General features: G+C 42.2%; 1 long non-coding RNA gene across 1 annotated transcript; it reads right to left on the bottom strand.

Moving 5' to 3' along the window:
* Nucleotides 1-10,467: 10,467 nt before the first annotated feature.
* On the bottom strand, nucleotides 10,468-14,989 carry LOC124261026. The gene is made up of 3 exons (XR_006894240.1): nucleotides 14,968-14,989; nucleotides 10,848-10,912; nucleotides 10,468-10,595 (listed from the first exon to the last, which is right to left on the bottom strand). It is a non-coding gene; the product is annotated as an uncharacterized LOC124261026 (long non-coding RNA).
* Between the last annotated feature and the right edge of the window lie 587 nt (nucleotides 14,990-15,576).

Below are 15,576 nucleotides of genomic sequence, written 5' to 3'. Positions count from 1 at the left end.
GCAACTTAATATAGACAATGGAAGATTCGTGCAAGCAATCTATTCATTTGCCTCGAGATCCACACTGCGCTATCGTGTGCGGTCAGACAGGATGAAGGAAGACCGTTTTTTTGTTGAACATGCTGGAAGGATACTATCTGGATGTGTTCGATAACATCATTATTATTTGCCCTACTTTACACATCAACAAAACATACACAGAGAAATCTTGGGTGATGACGGACCCGGATGTTCACAAAGTCGACCTGGAAACACGACTGCAGGATTTCTTGAAAGCGATATTTGCATAAAGAGTATAACAAAATGCAGAGACTTGATTTCTTGAAACAAATTTAAAGGGGATTGATGCTGTTTCCTGGCCGACTGCAGCGCTAAAAAGAGATAACAAAAAGGCCTGTCAGGGAACAAAACACAGGCCTCAGGGAAGAGACGCGATGGGTAGCCTTATTTCACTGCAAGGACAGGGATTCGTTCGAGGAATGCTTGAAAGAAAATGACGTGATTCCTAGCAAACTAGAACGGGAATGAGTGAAAAAACAGCTCACCGAAACGAAACACGCCAAACTAGTGTTGAAAACCGACCAACCCGTGGCTTATCGAATGTTTTAGCTTAGCAAATTCTACCAAATGCTTAGCAAATTCTACCAAATTCTGGCATATGCTTAGCAAATTCTACCAAATTCTAGCAAATGCTTAGCAAATTCTAGGAAATGCTTAGGAAATGCTTAGCAAATGAAAGTTTATAGTTTTATATTAACTGTCGACGTTGGAAATTCTCATTGTGTGTAACTTAACTTTCATCTCGCTATGTTTCACGTGCATTGGATATTATTTTATTAGAATTAAAAATCGTTTGTTACATTATAAAATGGAGTGCAACGAACTGCTCGAACAAATGTTAGTGGCGGTTGATAAAAGCGACGGCAAGCGAGATAGGCTGGTGCTGCTGACGGTTGGCGGCAAAGCCAAACAATACTTTGGTGGGGACAATCTCACTCCAGCTAAAATTCAGAAAATGTCCACCGATGAGATCGATAAGCTGTACGCGAGATACGAAACCCAGCTCAGGACTGAGATGACAAAAACTATAGGGTCAGCCATGACACAGATCTACACCGGCTTAGCGTCGTACTTCCTTCCCATTCCACCGGAACGTCGGTTTTACCTGTAGGAAGATCTCGAGAAAGATCCCTTTATTGAACACGCTTTGAGCGCTGTCAGCTGTGTGTTGTACCACAAATAGGGTATGTTTTTAGCCTCGGTGACAGCGGCGATCATCATGGCAAAGCATTGTCAATTTAAAGAGGGGGAAAATAATAATAATAGTATACAAGATGGATGCTGCCCAGCAGGAAATGACTCCGACTCCAACACAGAAACAGGAGGAAATACCCGAAAAATTATACTCTGTGGATAGCTGCAGCAGCTGCCACCGTGGCAACATTATTTATGTAATATAATAAACCACAATCATCACCAAAACCAACACCGCAACCACAATTAGAGGTAAACCCGCATATTATGTTATGAAATAACTATATTTTTTGTTGTATACATAATGTCTGAAGGAAAAACATTCGTTAACGACGCATACCACACCACCGTGGTCCCCAGTCTAGCCGTAGGTTACATTCGTTTAACAAAAATGGTTCTCAAACAACCTACGATCAAGCTCGATTTCGACCTGCAGGATATGGGCATGCTCATCATGAATTTGGGCATGGCGATGGCCACCAAGGACGTTCTCGTAAAACAAGGGATCATACCGGAAAATATTTTAAAGTAATATAAACATATATAGAATGGCTAGGACCGCTATGATGGTTGGCGGGGCATTAGTCAACGCCCTGGCATTTTCCGGGAGCAATTACCTTTTCTCGAAATTACGAGAGTCGAACAGGGTCGAGGTAGAAGCGGAACGAAAACGCCACAATATAGCTGTGGAGAAATTACAAGCCGTGCAAACCGAGTACGCAAAAAAACGCATGCAGATACTCGATTTCATTAACGATCAACTCGGGCGTGAAAACCATGCCGTTCGAACGTTCAAGGACGTCGATGACGGCACGAAAGAATACTACCTGCTTACCGGTAAACAGCTCGAACCTCTCGAAGATGAACCCATTTATGCGCGCTTCATTTTTTTTTACTCAGTAAATAAGGCTGATAGAGTTACCTCCCTTCATAACAGGTGGTCCTATTTGAGATTTGGTTTGCAACTAAGTATAACAATATCGCCGTGGAGAAATTACAAGCCGCGCAAACCGAGTACGCCAAAAAACGTATGCAGAGACTCGATTTCATTAACGATCAACTTGGGCCTGAAAACCATGCCGTTCGAATGTTCAAGGACGACATTGACGCCACGAAAGAATACTACCTGCTAACTGGTAAATAGCTCGAACCTCTCGAAGATGAACCCATTTATGCGCGCTTCATTTTTTTTAACTCAGTAAATATAGCTGATAGAGTTACCTCCCTTCATAACCGGTGGTCCTATTTGAGATTGGGTTTGCAACTAAGTATAACAATGACTACTGTTCGAGAACTTAAATGGATTGCACGAGAACGAGGTGTAGTCGGTTACTCCCGATTAAGGAAACCTCAGCTGTTGAGATTACTCAACATACAACTCCCTCCCACTGTAAAACAACTCCAACTCCAACCGAAAGAGCTGGGGCTGGTAGGTTATTCCCGTATGAGGAAACCCGAGCTCGTTGAACTGTTGCATCAACACAGAGTCGTCGATCTACAGTTTGTGCACACTGAACACGCTATAGGTAATTATCTGAGAGGCTGGTGGATGAATGTAGACAAAAATATAGACATCGACGACGTCAAACCTCTGATCGCTGACAAAGTCAATGAGGAATTGAACGACCTGGGAAGTCTCAAATTTCAAATTACGGTGAAAATGTCGCTTGATAAACAGCAGACGGACATGCGTTGAATACGTTCAGCCTTACTTCAGGGGCAACCAAGAAGTCGCGACCCAACCTGAGACTATAGATGCGTCCATCGACACCTCACTGCAAAAAATACGAGAATACCTGGAACGCTACACACACAGGGGTTCCAAGTGGGTCGTGGACAGAATCGATAAGGTCTATCTAGACATAGCTAACTACATACCATTCAAAGGCGGATCATACCTAGACTTGCCCCCCTACTACAAGAAACAAGAGTCATCAGAAGATGACATATCCCCCCGGCCCCCACATCTTTGAAAGAACAAATCATCTGACAGTTACTTAAAGTCCAGCTTGATTTTAGACTGAGTGCAAATTGTTTCCATGGAAATCATGAAAAAAATAAATGACAAAAATCTGCAAATAGCAAAAGGCACCACTTTGGGATCTGCCTCACATAGCTGCGAAGTTTTGCTGAAAGATATTAAGAAGTTTTCGCGTTGTGATCCGGAAACAAAACCTACCCCTCCCTTTTGAGACTAAGTCCAAATTGTTTCCATGGAAACCAAAAAAATAATAAATCACAAATATCTGCAAATAGCAAAAGGCACCACTTCAAGATCTGCCTCACATATCTGCCAAGTTTTGCTGAAAGACATAGAGAAGTTTTTGAATTGTGCTCCGGAAACGAAGCCCACCCCTCACTTTTGGGACTAAGTCCGAATCGTTTCCATGGAAACCGGGAAAAATAAAAATGTCAAAAATCTGCAAATAGCAAAAGGCACAACTTTAGGATGTGTTTGATATATCTACCAAGTTTTGTTGAAAAATATTGAACGGTTCTTGAGTTATGCTCCGGAAACGAAGCCCACCCCTCACTTTTGGGACTAAGCCCGAATCGTTTCCATGGAAACCGGGAAAAATAAAAATGCCAAAAATCTGCAAATAGCAAAAGGCACCACTTTAGGATGTGTTTGATATATCTACCAAGTTTTGTTGAAAAATATTGAACGGTTCTTGCGTTATGCTCCGGAAACGAAAGCAATCCTTACTTTTTGAGACTAAGTCCAAAATGTTTCTATGGAAACCGGGAAAAATAAAAATGACAAAAATCTGCAAATAGCAAAAGGCACCACTCAAGGTTCTGTTTCATATATCTACCAAGTTTCGTTGAAAAATATTATATGGTTCTTGAGTTATGCTCCGGAAACGAAGCCCACCCCTCACTTTTGGGACTAAGTCCGAATCGTTTCCACGGAAACCGGGAAAAATAAAAATGCCAAAAATCTGTAAATAGCAAAAGGCACCACTTTAGGATCTGTTTGATATATCTACCAAGTTTTGTTGAAAAATATTGAACGGTTCTTGAGTTATGCTCCGGAAACGAAGCCCACCCTTCTTTAAGACTAAGTCAAAAACGTTTCCATGGAAACCGAGAAAAATAAAAATGACAATAATCTGTAAATAGCAAAAGGCACCACCTTAGGTTATGTTTGACATATCTACCAATTTTGGTTAAAAAATATCGAACAGTCTTTGAGTTATGCTCCGGAAACAAAATGATTACGGACGGACGGACGGACGGACGAGGCGACGACTATATCCGATAAAAACAAGCCATGGTCAACATCAAAAACAGAGGTAATAATTGTTTGAGGTTAGCGAATCAGATCCATATTGTTTCCGGCTAACGTTAATTTGAATAGACCTTCGAGCTATCCCGAAGACGACAGACTCAACTGGGACGGCATAGACGAATCCACCCCATATCTCAGATCACCAAAATCGAAAAACAGAACCACATAGCCATCAACGTCTTTGTACATGAAGGCAACAAAACGATCGTGCACAGGATCAGCCCGATGACCGAGGGCCTCATGATCAATATATTCAAGATCCAGCGAGGTGATAAGTACCACTACGCGTGGATAAAACACTTCAGCCGACTGTTGTATGACCTATCAAAACACAAAGAGAAAAAGCACTATTGTGAACGGTGCCTGCGCGGCTTCACGCGAACTGATTTATTAGAAACGCACCGGGAGGATTGCCTAGGCATGGGACAGACAGCCATACGAATCGACATGCCCAACGAAAACGACAACATCTTAAAATTCGCCAACCACAAAAATCAAATGCCCGTACCTTACATCATCTACGCCGAAGCCCTCATCAAACACGTTGACACCATAGATCCGTCTCCGGACAAAAGTTTCACGCACAAAACGCACAGGAGCACGAGGCCTGTGGATTCGGATACGTGGTCGTCCGATGGGATGCGATGGGAAAACAAACACTCCCGTGGTGAACAGAGGTCCCGAAGCGGCTGAAACATTTCTCATGTGTTTGCAGCACGAAGAGAAAATGGTCAGGAAAAAGTTGTACACCGTTGTTCCCATGCGCATGACCCAAGCCGACAAGCGAGCTCACAACGGCAGCCACGTGTGCCACATGTGCGACAAACCGCTGAACGGTGATTCGGTGAGAGATCACTGCCACGTCTTCGGCGAGTAACCTCAAACTCAAAATCAATCCCAAAACCATCCAAATCCCCGTCGTGTTTCACAATTTGAGAGGGTACAACTCGCACTTGATCATGCAGGCCATCGCGGAGGTCGACGGCAACCTGACATGCATTCCAAAAAACATGGAAAAATACATCTCCTTCTCATTAAACGGTCTTAGATTCATCGACAGCATTCAATTCCTGCTGTCGCCTCTCGATAGTTTGGTCATGGCCAATGACCCGAACGACTTCCACATCACCAATCGGTACACCGACGCCGAGACTCGACCTCTGCTGATGAGGAAGGGCGTTTACCCCTATGAATACATGGACAGCTGGGTCAAGTTCAACGAGGCATGACTGCCTCCCATCAACCGATTCTACAGCAACTTGACCGACTCGGCCATCACCCAGGACGATTACTCGCATGCGATTAATCTATGGGACAAACTGGGCTGCAAGAATCTGGGTGATTACCACGACCTGTACTTGGTATTTCTCCTCCCCGGGTCTCTCTTGGGATGCCTTGTTGAAAAAGACTGGTGTGGAACTCAAACTATTGACGGATTATGACATGCACCTGTTCATCGAAAAAGGATTGCGAGGTGGGATTTCCATGGTCTCCAAACGCTACGCGAAAGCCAACAACAAGTACGTGAAAAACTATAACCCGAATCACACCACCACCCATATCCTCTATCTCGACGCCAACAACCTGTACGGCTGGGCCATGAGCCAGTATCTACCCACCGGGGGATTCGAGTGGACATCCGAGATGATCGACGTCATGAGCATCATGCCAGATTCGAAAAAAGGCTATACTCGAAGTGGACTTGGAATATCCCGTGGAATTACACAAATCACACAACAGCTATCCACTCGCTCCCGATCGTTTGACAGTTAACCCAGATTGGATGTCTGGATATCAACAAACGTTGCTGGAGAAAAATAAGCCGGCTAACGTTGAAAAACTCGTACCCAACTTGATGAATAAGAAAAAATATATCGTTCACTATCGCAACCTGCAACTGTACTTGTCGCTGGGAATGAAACTCACGAAAATTCATAGGGTGCTCAAGTTTGACCAAAGTCCGTGGATGGAGCCCTACATACATTAGAATGATTTTTTTTTACAATGGATTTACGAAAGCGGGCCAACATTGATTTTGAGAAAAAACTGTACAAGCTCATAAACAACTCGGTGTTCAGTAAGACGATGGATTATTCCTTTTAACAATATATGTTTATGCCCACAAATAGAACCAGAAAATATATGATGTGAATGGTATTGGATTTTTATTTTATAGTTTAATAATTATGCTAATATTTGTAAAAATATAGTAAGTTGTATCTAAATATCGGCAAGCCTGGCCATTTTTGCACAGTGTTTTATTTAATAATACAGTAAATAGTTTCTTTTAAAGTAAGAACGGGGAATAAAAGAAAATTAAATTATGTCATAATTATTTTTTTAATGATGTTACATCCATTTTTGATGGGTATGTAAGTATTACAATTCAAGTTTGTTTTGGGGATTTAAGACTTCTAAGTTATTTGTGTTATGCTATTTGTGAGAGTATATAAGAGATTGGTATGTTGCTTGGTCATACTTTTCAGAGAATATTTCTTATGAAATACTCGAAAAATATTCAGGTTCATGTACACATTCATGACACTGTAAAAAGAGTGGTGATCTATTTTTATAATGGTAGGGTGTATTCAGTAACACACCATCACACATAATACTATGCTGATAATCCTGAGTTAAAGGTCCAGTTAAATTTCTCATCCCCAAAAGTTCACATGGTCATCTTTTTAATAACATGTTTAGCCTCCAAGTAATGGAGTTTATAGCTTTCATCATTATTGTGTACATGGAAGCTGTTTGTAACAGACACCAGACATACAAGGCATAATTACTTCAGAATGAAAAAAAGTGGGAGAGTTTGTGCCCGATCTCAGAAGGCTATAGTTATAAGTTTGAAGAAAAATGATGGTGTAAAAATTATCCAAAAACATTTCTTTAATGTTCCTTTGAAAATCCCCTTCCTGGTCAGCTTGATATAAATGGGAAATTCACTGAGCCCTTCATAGCAGCTTGAACTTGTTATCCCATGCATTGTCATCAATAACATTATATTTGCTGAACTAATTAGCAGTTAGAGTTGTCCCCCCTTCACAATTTGCTTGAAAGGGTCATCTGCTCATTGTGTTAGAAGGCCAAGCAGCTGAAGTTTGTTTGATGACATATTGTTACTGAGATGAAACTGTCAAGGTAAATGATGCCTACATATTTACTGTTTTGTGTGTAATTTTCCCCAGAAACCAATGTTACCTGATGTGGATATGGTTGTCAGGCTCAATGACTTAAAAAAGTCATTGTCTAGTATCAAGCCTCAATGATTGCATGTGTGGATGCTTATGATCTCAATAACTGGATAGTCTGGTACAAACTCAGTTATTTACAGATATCATGTAGCTAGAATATTGTGTAGCAACAAACAACAAACAAGCAAAAACAATTTATGCCAGCTTTGGATTAGGGAATTTGTGTGATAAATTTAGTCAAGGAAATTAAAACATGCAATATTGCCCCACTACTTTTAGATTTTGCCAATAAGTATGAAGTATAAGAACCCCAAAGAAAATAATAAATTCCATTAAAATATAGATTTTAAACTTGTTCCACTTCAAGCACTTTTGGCTGAGAGAATATAAGTAATACTATTAAACAAATCTCTTAAAATTAGTACTGTAGATCAGCCCAGTGTGCTCTTAAATATGAAGTGTGATTTGCTATGAGCAGCCAAAATGAAATCAGAAGATTCCATTGATTGTAATTTTATGGTGTTATCCCTCTTCTGGTTGAATCTGTATGTATTATACTAATATTGTACAGATTCTCTTAAAATAAGAGATATTGTCCTGTTCAAGATTCAGCCCACAATTTTTCAATGTCAGATTATTCTGTTAGTATTAGACTTAGGAGACATTATCCCTCTCCTGGTCAAAGGCATACAGGATTAAATCAAGTTAACTCTCTTAAAGTTGAACTAATTAATGGCCTACTTGCTTTCATAGTCTGCTTTCTACATGTCTGAAATATGATCTACTATCATCAGATTTTAAAGTTGTTTTCCTTTATCTAATTAAGGGCATATGAATAGTAAAAAATAGTTTAAAAATCTCTAAACAATGGCAATATTGACCTGTTGCATGTAGACTCTGTTTCACAAGTTTCACATATGACTAAATACTATCAACAGCCAAGAGGAATCTTTAGATTTGATAACTGTAATGTTTTAGTCAACTTTACTCAAGCAGATATTGTCACAACAAGGAATAAGAATGCCATAATAACTTTACCAGATAGATATAACATGAACCTAACAGTTTACACACTCACACCCATTCAGCTTGAGTCAAATAACTATCACCCTTCCAGGGCATCACACACCACACAGTTTAGACACAAATCAAACATTGCTCAATCACTGTTTCCCTAAAAATACTAAAGGTTACTACATGCAAATCACTAATACATTAATAGTGTGCTAACAATCAACCCTTCTCATACATTACATCAAACTGTAGATTTTTAAGGCATATTCCCACTCTTGGTTAAGGACATGTGAGTATCGTTATTACTATTTCATTATTAATGCTATACTATTATTTCATTCAGAATTTGCTGACAAGTTGGAATTGTTATTTACCACTATAAGCTCAGAGGAAATCTTGAAATTCCATAAACTGTAAGTTTTAAAGGCTTTATCCCACTTTGGGCAAAGGGTATGTCATTCATGATAACAGTTAAAAGTCTCTGAAAATAAGAACTATTGACCCAATACATTCATAATTTGCTCACAGGTTTGAAATGTTATTCAATATCATCAGCCAAGATACCATTTTGAAATTGTATAAACTGTAGGTTTAAAGACATTATCCTACTTCTGCTCAAAGGCACGTGATTGATAATAATAGTTAAAAATCTCTGAAAATTTGAACTATTGACCCAGTACATTCATAATTTGCTCACAGGTTTGAAATACCATTTAATATCATCAGTCCAAAGGTAAAGCTTCAAATTCCATAAACTGAGATTTTAAAGGCATTATCCCACATCTGGTCAAAGGCACGTGATTAATAATAATAGATAAAAATCTCTGAAAATCTGTATTATTGACCCAGTACATTCATAATGTGCTTGTAAGTTTGAAATACTATTTACTATCATCAGGCCATATAACATCTTGAAATTCTTTAAACTGTAGGTTTTAAAGGCATTATCCCCCTTCTGGTCAAATGTATGTGATTAATAATAATAGGTAAAAATCTCTGAACATTTGAATTAGTGACCCAGTACATTCATAATTTGCTTGTAAGTTTGAAATGCTATTTACCATCATCAGCCCAGATAGCATCATGAAATTCCTTAAACTGTAGGTTTGAAAGGCATTATCCCACTTCTGGTCAAATGCACGTGATTAATAATAATAGTTAAAAATCTCTGAAAATTTGAATTATTGACACAGTATATTCATAATTTACTTGAAGGTTTGAAATGCTATTTCCTATCATCAGCCAAGAAAACTTCTTGAAAATCCATAAACTGTAGGTTTTAAAGGCATTATCCCACCTCTGGTCAAAGGCACTTGATTAATAATACCGGTAATAGTTAAAAATCTCTGAAAATTTGAATTATTGACCCAGTACATTCCAAGGTTTTAAAGGCTGCTTATCTCATTTCTGGTCAATGGCATCTGTCCAATAACAATGCTCCTCCATAATGCAGAAAACAAAACAAAATTGAAAATGAATTTAAAGTAAACTGAGAAAATCGTACTTCAGTAGATTTAAACCATGCTGTACAACACTTTGTAGATACTCTCTCTCTGTCTCTCTCTCTCTCTCACTCTCTTTGTCTCTCTCTGTCTCTGTCTCTCTCTCTCTCTAAGACTCCATTTCAGAGCACTCTCAACATACCATGTTTGCATTAGGTAGCTACATAAAAAAACATTCTGAAGAAAATGCCCTCTAACCACTGTTTTATAAAATTGACATGAGAGAAACAAATTGTGAATATATATTACCACATATACTGCAGAGTCAGTTCTTTGAGTTTGTCGTCCACATTGTGCACATCCAAGACAGTGGTCAGTGAGCTGGTGTAGGGGCAGCTGAAATATACTGGTTCTTGATAGTAGTAGTACATGTCTTCAAATTGCATTAATGTCATGTTTAACTTTAATGAATGAATCAGTGAATGAATTAATGAAATATAAATTGATGAAGTTAACATTTTTCATGAAGACAATTCATAACAACAGTAGGATATGTATTGAAACTCATCTTGGCAAGAACAGGATCAAGCAAAGCACATTCATTATATACTGATTACTGTATGTTGTTGTCACTGGATAATAACTAACCTTTTGTCTTTTGGGATACGACGTGTAAAGTTGGTTTCAAGCCACTTCAGGAGGTGTCCATAGAGCTGCGGATTCAAAATTCAAACATTCTCATGAAACATGTATATGTTCATTTGTGGGTGTGGGTGTGGGTGTGGTGTGGTGTGGGTGTGAAATTGTGGATGGGTGTGGGTGTGGGAATGGGTCTGGATTGGTGTGGTTGTGGATGGGTGTGAGTGTGAGTGTGGGTGTGGGTGTGAGCATGGGTCTTAATGGGTGTGGATGTGGTTGTGGATGGGTGAAGGTGTGGGCATGGGTCTGGATGGTTGTGGGCATGGGTCTGGATGGGTGTGGTTGTGAATAGGTGTGGGCATGGGCATGGGTCTGGATGGGTGTGGTTGTGGATGGGTGTGGGTATGGTTGTGGATGGGTGTGGGTGTGGGCATGGGTCTGGATGGTTGTGGGCATGGGTCTGGATGGGTGTGGTTGTGAATAGGTGTGGGCATGGGTCTGGATGAGTGTGGGTGTGGATGGGTGTGGTGTGGGCATGGGTCTGGATGGGTGTAGGTGTGGATGGGTGTGGTGTGGGCATGGGTCTGGATGGGTGTGGGATGGCTCTGGATGGGTGTGGTTGTGGATGTGGATGGGTGTTGGTGTGGGCATGGATGTGGGTGTGGTTGTGGATGGGTGTGGGCATGGCTCTGGATGGGTGTGGATGTGTGCATGGGTGTGGATGTGGATGGGGTTGGGTGTGGGCATGGGTCTGGATGGGTGAGGTTGTGGGCATGGGAGTGTGGGCATAGATGGAGTGAGTTGTAGAGCATAGGTCTGGATAGGGCGAGTTCTGGAAAGTGGGATGGGGTAGGTATGGGCATGGGTCTGGATGGTGAGGTTGTGGAGCATAGGTCACAGGATAGGAGTTGTGGGCATGGGTCTGGATAGGTGAGGTTGTGGGCATAGGTCTGACAAATTCTGGATAGGATGCAGATGTGGAAGTGGATGGAGGTATGGATGTGGAGAGTTGGGTGTGGGCATCAGTCTGGATAGGTGAGTTGTGTAGGCCGGAAAGGTGAAGAGTTGTGAGCATAGGTCACGATGGAGTGAGTTGTGAAAGTGGATAGGTGTCGGTGTGTGGAGCGGACATGGGTCAGACATGTGGGTCTGGATAGGTGTAGTTGTGAATAAAATTGTGGGGCGGATGGGTCTGGATAGAGTGTGAGTGTGGATAGCTGTGGGTGTGGGCATAAGGTCTGGATAAATTGTAGAGTGTGGATAGGTATGTAGATTGTGAGCATGGCACATAGCCGGATGGAGTGTGGTTGTGGATGTGGATGGGTGTTGAATTGTGAGCCATAGGAAATGGAATGTGGATATAGGTGTGGTGTGAGATAGAGTGTGGGTCACATAGGTATGTAGATATGGATAGAGGTTGGAATTGTAGGCATGAGTCTGGATAGGTGTGGAGCCTATGAATAATTTGGATAGGTGTAAGGTGTCATGGTCTATAGTGTGGGTGTAGTTGTAGATAGGTATTGTGGATATAGTGTAGTTGTAGATAGGTGTGTGGAATCTGGATGGCGGATGTGGATATAGACGTGGTGTGGGCATGGATGTGGGTGTGGTGCATTGGATGGGTGTGGGCATGGCTCTGGATGGGTGTGGTTGTGGATGTGGGTGTGGATTGGTGGTGTGGGCATGGGTGGGTGTGGATGTGGGTGTGGGTGATGCGGATGGGTGTGGGTGTGGGCCTGGCATGGGTGAGGTGTGGGAAGTGATGGGGTGGGCCGGATGGGTGAGGGTGTGGAAGTGGATGGGTGTAGGCACTGGGTGGAAGGTTGTGGGCATGGGTCTGTATGGGTGAGGTTCTGGGAAGGTGGGATGGGTGTGGGTGTGGGCATGGGTCTGGATAGGTGAGGTTGTGGGCATGGGTCTGGATGGGTGAGGTTGTGGGCATGGGTCTGGATAAGGTGAGGTGTGATGGGTGGGCATGGGTCTGGGTAGGTGAGGTTGTGGGCAGGAAAGTGGAATGGGGTGTGGCATGGGTCTGGATGGGTGAAGTTGTGGGCACTGGACATGGGTCTGGATATGGAGTTTGGAAGTGGATGGGTGTGGGTGTGGATGGATGTGTGCATTGGTGGCATGGATGGGTGTGGATGTGGAAGTGGATGGAATTTGAGATGCAGAAGTGGATGGAGGTGTGGGCACTTGGGTCTGGATAGGTGGCCATGGGTCTGGATGGGTGTGGATGTGGAAGTGGATGGGTGTGTGGGCATGGAGGATGGATGTGGATGGAGTGTGGGCATGGGTCATATAGGTGGGATGTGGTTGTAGAGCATGGGTCTGGATGGGCAGGGATTGTGGGCATAGGTCTGGACTAGAGGTCATGGGTCTAGATGGATGGCATAGGTCTGGATGGGTGTAGGCATGGGTCTGGATAGGCATGGTCTAGATGGATATGGATAGGTGTGGGCATAGGGAATACAAATGGATGGATAGGTCTGGATGGGAGTGTGGATATTGGAAGCGGATGGATGGTGTGGGCATGAGTGGGATGTGTGGATAGGTGTAAGTGGTCTGGATGGATATTGAATGGAGTGTGAGCAGGGTCTAGATGGTGTGGGCATGGTGTAGAATGGGTGTGGGTGTGGTTGTGGATAGGTGTAGGTGTGTGGGCATAGGTCTGGATAGGTGTGTGGTTGTGGCTGGTGTGTGGATATGGGTGTGGTTGTGAATAAGAGTCTAGGCATAGGTCTGGGGTGGAGTGTGGAATGTGGAGTGTGAGCATGGGTCTGGATAGTGTGGATGTTGTGATGTAGCTGGAGTGAGGCTACTGGGCGGTGTAGTTGTGAATAGAAGTGTAGGCATAGGTCTAGAATGGGTGTGGATATGTGGATGTGTGGCACAGGTGTGGATATGAGATATGTGGTTGTAAATTGTGGCATGGAGTCCTAAGGTGTGAATTTTAGTTGTAGCTGGATGTAGTTGTGGTTGTGGCTGGGTGTGAGATATGTAGTTGTGAATAGGTGTAGGCATGGGTCACAGATGAGTGTGGATGTGGTTGTGGATGTAGGCATAGGTGTGGGCATGGGTCTGGATAGGTGTGGAATGTGAGCATGGGTCTGGATAAGGTGTGGATATGTAGGCATAAGGTGGCATAGGTCTGGATATAGGTGTTGATGTGGTTGTCGATTGGATAGGTGTAGGCATAGGTCTGAATGGAGTGTAGGTGTGGAAGCATAGGCATATAGGTCTAAGATAAGAGTGGATTTGTAGTTATCGATATGAATGGTGTAGGCATTGGTCTGAGATGGAATTGTAGGTGTGAGCATGAGCATGGAGTCTGGATAGGTATGGTTGTAGTTGTAGCTAGGCAGATATGAGTGTGGTTGTGAATAGATATGAGCATGAGTCTAGATAGGTGTGAATGTGGGTGTAGGCATAGGTCTAGATAGGTGAGCATAGGTCTGTGGATGTGGGCATGGAGTGTGGGCATGGTCTGAATGGAGTGTGGATGTAGGCATGGTCCTGAATAGGTAATGAATGTGGAGTGTAGGCATGGTCTGGATAGGTGTGGATGTGGAATTGTGGGCATGGAGTCTGAATGAGTATTATGTGGAGTGTAGGCATAAGGCATAGGTCTGGATAGGTGTGGATATGTAGGCATAGGCATGGGTTCTGGAATGAGATGTGGGCATAGGTCTGTGGATGTAGGCATAGGTGTGACATAGGTCTAGATAGGTGTGGAATGTAGGTAATGAGCATAGGCATAGGTCTGGATAGGTGTGGGCATAGGTCTGTGGATATGGCATAGGTGTGAGCATAGGTCTGGATAGGATATTGATGTAGTTTGTGATATGGATAGGTGTAGGCATGGAATTCTGGATAGAGTGTGGTTGTATGAACCCCATGGCTAGGTGTAACATAGGTCTGGATAGGTGTGATTGTAGGTAAGTATGGTCTATGGGTGTAGTTGTGGATGGAGTAGGTGTAGGCATTTGAGTGGATAGGTGTCTGTTTGGAGTCTTTTCATTATTTCAATATCATCAAATGCTTACACCCAAGTGGTATGAAGAAACTCTCAAATTGCCAACATTAAATTAACATCATCATTTAAGCACTGTATCATTTACTACTTTATTACCTCTGCTGGTATGTAACTTGCTATAAAAGCTACCTTCCCGTCTAATCTGGGATATCTGCAGAAGCATTGTGTGCCTCCTGCGCCCTCTCTGTGCATACTGTAAGGAGAAGTACACATTGAATGTTTGTTTGTTGTTTAATGCTGCACTCAGCAATATTCTAGCCATATGTTGGTGGTCTGTAAATATTCAAGTCTGAACTCAGTGATCATCAACATAAGTATAAGATCTGCCCAACCAGGATACAATGACATATGTCTGACTACCAAGCCATCGAGCCTGAAACCACCCGATCCGTCAGTGCTTCTTGTGACAAGCAAATCATTGGTGTCTGCTTTATGGTCAATCAGTCTTTTTCTATTTCATCTCTAACTTTATCCTCAGCAATAACGAATGTGTTTGATGCACATCTAAGGTATCCTCACCTGTGTCCTCTTCACTACCATAACTAGGTGGGGATGATATTGTGTTAGTTGCTGGGTGAATGGAAGTAAAGATGACATAGTATGTTAACAGTTGCAGGGAAGATAAATACTGGTACATTCATAATAATGTTTCATAACCTACATTTTACAGCAAAAGAATAAAAAAGAAAACCAAATAATATGAAT

This window comes from Haliotis rubra, unplaced genomic scaffold (genome assembly GCF_003918875.1).
Source record: "Haliotis rubra isolate DU_JTF1 unplaced genomic scaffold, ASM391887v1 Scf785, whole genome shotgun sequence".
NCBI classification, from domain to species: domain Eukaryota; kingdom Metazoa; phylum Mollusca; class Gastropoda; order Lepetellida; family Haliotidae; genus Haliotis; species Haliotis rubra.
This window is presented reverse-complemented; position numbering and strand designations above follow the sequence as displayed.